Raw genomic sequence first — 5,220 nt, forward strand, 5'->3', positions numbered from 1 at the left:
TAAATCACCAGCCCAAACAATAACCTTTCCTCTAAGATAATAACACACACGATTGTCGTGACGTATTTTTGAAGTTGTATATTTTTTTTAACAGACAGACCCAGGCATTAAAAACTTTATGGTGTGCTAGAGTAGTTACCGAAATAGCAATTCATATTAGTTCTTTTACCTGTCATAACTTCGATATCCGATAAATCGGTATAAAATCATCACCGGCACCTCTAGGTGTGGTATGCGTCTACGACTGCATGTATCGCGCGAGCGGTTAGCTAAGGAGGCTCAGAAAAACTGATGGTATCGTAATGTATTAACAAAGAGTTAATAAGTAAATTTCTGGACGAATGACATACACTCCCGGATACATAATTCGCGGCACCTCGCATTTTCAGTATTAAATGCCCTAAACCTAAACAATGTTTGATTGATCAAAAACTATTGAGCAATTTTGAAATTTACTAAACGTCTTTTCCATAAATTCTTGTAGGAAATTTGGATTTGCAAAACGTTTTCGACGATAATACTACTTTTGTGTTCTTTAAGACAAAAATGCGCGGTGGCTCGAATTATGTGTCCGGAAGTATATTTATTTATGTTAAAATGTTTAAAGTTACTAAATAAATTTATTGTAATAAAAGCATATCAAAAAAAGATAAGGTACAACAAAGGCCTCACACTTTCTTTTAGGCAACTTTCGTGTACATAATTAACGGACACGTTAATAATATAATAATAATAAATCATTTATTTGGACATCTATGGCCCACTTGTTAGTAATACAAAAAGATACAGAACATTTAAACTTAAAGCTATTGTTAGTAGGTACAAATTACGGGACAATACATGGTCAAACACAAGAACACGTATATGCAACTTACTGCTCGAGGCGCCGATAACCTCATGATCTCACCAGAACCTGGACAAAATGTTGAAGCATCGGCGCATCAAGCTTAGCCGCAAACATTTTCAGAATGCTGTTAGGACTAGAACGCAGCCTCGAGAGTAGTGACGCCTTTTTGTTTCGCATCACAGAAAAAAAGTCATCTACACATCGAGGATGCGCTACAATGCCGTGGTAGTCCCATCAGCATTCTGAAACCGTTATTATATTGAACACGCAGGGCGCTGAGTGCCTTCTGCGTATAGTTCACCCACAGACCACCCGTGTAGAAGGATTGACAGTAAGCCTTGAATAATGTAATTTTGGCTTCCTCACTACAACGGGCAAATCTGTGTGCCAACATGTTACATCTGGCAGCCAACGCCCTACGTTCTCGATCAATATCAATTTGATCTTTGAGATCACCCGTCAGGTAATGTCCTAGATATTTAAATTTATCTACCCTTTTCAGGGGCAACCCGTTCAGACTTATCTTTGGTTCGTAGGACATTCCCTTACCAGGGACCCCAAAGATCAAGAACTCGCTCTTGGCACAGTTGTACACAAGGCCGTGAGAACTTGTGTACTGTTCACAAGTTCGAAGCAACTCCGCAATTGAGCCCGCCGTTGGACCCAGGAGCACCATATCGTCGGCATAGCTTATGTTATTCACGCATATGCCGTCGACATGACACCCGACTGGTTTACTGCTGAGCGCAACAACCAGCTCGTTCACGTACAGATTGAAGAGTTTCGGCGAAGTCAAACCACCCTGCCTTACACCGCACTTCAATCTGTACGCATCCGAGAGAGCTCTTCCCCATCTCACATTATTTTGTTGGTTCATGTACCAACATTTCAAAATTTCTATCAAATTCCGAGGTACGCCCGCTTTCTCGAGCTTACCCCAAAGAACATCATAAACCACGAGGTCAAATGCCTTTGAGAGATCAAGAAAACAGGCGTACACCGGCGTCTGCCTTTTTGTGTAATATTGGACGGTCTGCTTAAGACACAGTATGGCACTTTCTGTGGAAAGCCCAGGCCTAAACCCAAACTGAGCGTCGTGCAGATCTAAATATTTGTCTAATTCATTGTCCAGCAGACCGTCCAAAACTTTTGCAACAACTGTGGCCAGTGATATAGGACGGTAGTTAGCGTGATTAGCTATATCACCAGTTCTATTTTTCAGTATCGGTACGACTATGGTTTTAAGCATTTCCGGCGGCAAATACGAGTGTCTCATACATAGCGAGAAGAACATAGCCAATACTCCGGGAAGATGTTCTCCTGCATATTTCAAGTGCTCAGTGCTGAGAGCGTCGTGACCTGGAGATTTACCTTTTGACATTTTTCTTATTACTGCAGCCACCTGCTTAGAAGAAAAACGTAATATCTCCTGACCACACCCAGTCCCAGCATCAAGCACTCCACGTGGTTGAGGCACCGGGGAAGAAACTTGAAACTTTTCCATAAACATGTTAGCTATGTCCCTCTCGGTACTACATCCCGACACCGCAGTAGGCAAACTCGACTTAATGTTCAGATTATTGGTTATTTTCCAAAACTGGGCGAAGTTCTTGGAGGCTCTGTGCTCCGCTATAATGTCCATTTTGATCTGGTCTTCATTTTTCTGACACCATTTAAGCCTACTTCGGAAGATTCTTTGACCTTCACGCATTTCATTCCAAACTTGACCAGTTTTGGGTTTGTTATATTGAACCCATGTCTGATATTTAAGTCGAGCCTGTTCATGCGCACTACGCACATGCTTATTCCACCCGACAACCACCCGCTTTTTACGTACTTTAGTTGCACCACCGGCCACAGCTGACGCTTGAGACAAAATTGTCACTATGCTTTTATAAAGCTCATCCAGCACCTGCTTATGCGCCTGTTCACAGCATCTACCTTCATCACAAGTACTGAAAGAATCTGGATATTGGACCTCTTTCAAATTGTTATTACATAATTCATGATATCTATTGATCTGATCATTTGATTTATGACCCCAAAGCACCTTGTTACGCGTTACATTTGTCAATTCCAGCTTTTGTGGTATTATGTTTAAATTACATTCCACTATTAGAGGCCTATGATCAGACCAATAGACACCATAAGCCACGCTTACATTGGTAATAGTACCCACGCCGTTTGCGTTACCAAGCAGTGATCCAACCAACTCAAACTACCATTCTGTTTACTTTCAAAAGTGTGAGTGTCAGAATTTATTTTTAATATTGTAGCGTCTGCGCAAACCCACGATAACTCCACACAAAAATTACTGAGTTCGTTCCAAAACAAGGTGCCTGGATGCGCGTTATAATCGCCCAGCATATAAAAAGCCTCTACGTCATTGTTTTCAGCTAATGCACCTAGTTCGCTCAAACAATTCGTGAACTCGGAAAGGTTTCTACTCTTATCAGTAGGCATATACACACTACATATAATAATACATGTATCATTTGACAAAGTTGCTCTTAAAGCCGTCAAGCGATCACTGGTACAACTTAATACGGAAATAGACTTGAAAGTGCCTTTTTTCCAGAGGATAGCCACACCTCCGTAAGGCCGTCCTACTAGCGGGCCCTCAGACAGATCGACCGCTGACTTACCCGTGTACTCAAAATCGTCACTAATAGTACTGAGTAAAGGTATATCATACGGAAGTAGCCAGGTTTCCTGAAGCGCGACCACATCAGCGTTTTTACATAACTTAACTGCCTCCGTGGCCGAACGGTTACCATGCCGGACTGCCACGCAGAGGTCCCAGGTTCGATTCCCGGGCCGGGAGAAATATTTGTATGGCCTACATTTATTTCTCTCGTGAGTTTGGGTGTAATTTGTGGTTGTCTATGTGTGTGTCCATGGCACCCGCGACACAGGGTTTCCCTAGTGCGGGGCTATGTTGAGTGTGAGCGTTATTATTATTATTATTATATTTCCCTAATATCCCCCAGGGACCGCTTGACGCCTTGACAATTAAACGACACAAACCGAGCCTTGTATTGTGAGCTTATACTACTACTAATAAGAACGCCATCGAATATAATTCAATATTGATATTTTATTTATAAATGCACCAAATATTTTATATTACTTATAATGTATACAAACAAAAAAATAATAATGTGTTGATAATGTAAATGTCGTTATAGAATTCGGGCCATTCTGATATAAACGTAGTCTTTTTAATGTTGAGTTTCAAATAAAATTCTAAATCTTCTAAATTAAAAATTTTGGTAATTTTCCTTTGTATTAATTTAGAACATCTTAAATTTGCTTTGAAATACAAAATGCAACGATTTCTATGTACACACGTTGTATTACACTGCCTCCGTTTTCGAACGGTTACCATACCGGACTGCCACGTAGAGGTCCCAAGTTCGATTCCCGGCCCGGGAGAAGTATTTGTGTGGCCTAAATTTATTTCTCTCGTGAGTTTGGGTGTAAATTGTAGTTATCTATGTGTGTATCCATGACACAGGGTTTCCCTAGGGCTGGGCTACGTTGAGTGTACGTGTATGTTGAGTGTGTGAAGAAATCTACACATCATCATTAGTTGGTTGTCAAACATTCAAGATGGCGGACGCAGATGTGGCCCTTTTTGAATATTAATTTACATTGGTGTGTTGATTCGGTAAGTAATGTTGTGGTTTTTGATTAGTTTGTACATTATAATATTCGATAATCGCTAAATGTCGCGCTATTCATCTCGTTTTACAAGCACGTAATGACGCGTGTTAAAACAAGATAAAACACAAACATAGATTAACAATCAACAGAGTGTCCTGACTATACAATAACGGTAACAGTATGTGTAGTATGATTTAAATTTTAAAAATATAAAAAAAGCTAGGATGCCTGATATAAAGATCGTTGCCTTTTCGCAAGGTAAAGTACTTAACATTAATATTTTCAACAATGCGATTGAACTTTTTTTACTTATTTTGTTTTTCTTTTCAGTAATATAATAATTATAAATATTAAGCGGAAGGCCCCTCGGTCAAGGCAATAATGCAACTAATAGTGACTTTGCTTGGGGCTTTACGTTAATTCCTCAACTATGGATAGATGTCATTGGTAAACACTCAATATTATCTACCTGCCTAACTCATTACCAATAAGTATAGACTGTCATGTCTGTCCACTGTACTACGGTACTGATACTCTTTGACAAAATTCAACACTAAAACAGAACACTGTCGCTGTTGATAATGTTTCATTTTTTTTTCATATTCATTTCATTTCATTTCATTTATTCATGTTACATTGTGCAAACACATTTATCATTACAGATATAAATCTAATTCGATAATGTCAAATCACTTAATTTTTAAAAT

At 39.5% G+C, this 5,220-nt stretch overlaps 1 pseudogene; it reads right to left on the reverse strand.

The window, feature by feature from the left end:
- Window positions 1-895: 895 nt before the first annotated feature.
- LOC113229097 lies at window positions 896-1,838 on the reverse strand (annotated as a pseudogene).
- Window positions 1,839-5,220: the final 3,382 nt, after the last annotated feature.

Source organism: Hyposmocoma kahamanoa, unplaced genomic scaffold, assembly GCF_003589595.1.
Source record: "Hyposmocoma kahamanoa isolate Upper Pololo Valley unplaced genomic scaffold, ASM358959v1 277, whole genome shotgun sequence".
NCBI classification, from domain to species: Eukaryota; Metazoa; Arthropoda; class Insecta; order Lepidoptera; family Cosmopterigidae; genus Hyposmocoma; species Hyposmocoma kahamanoa.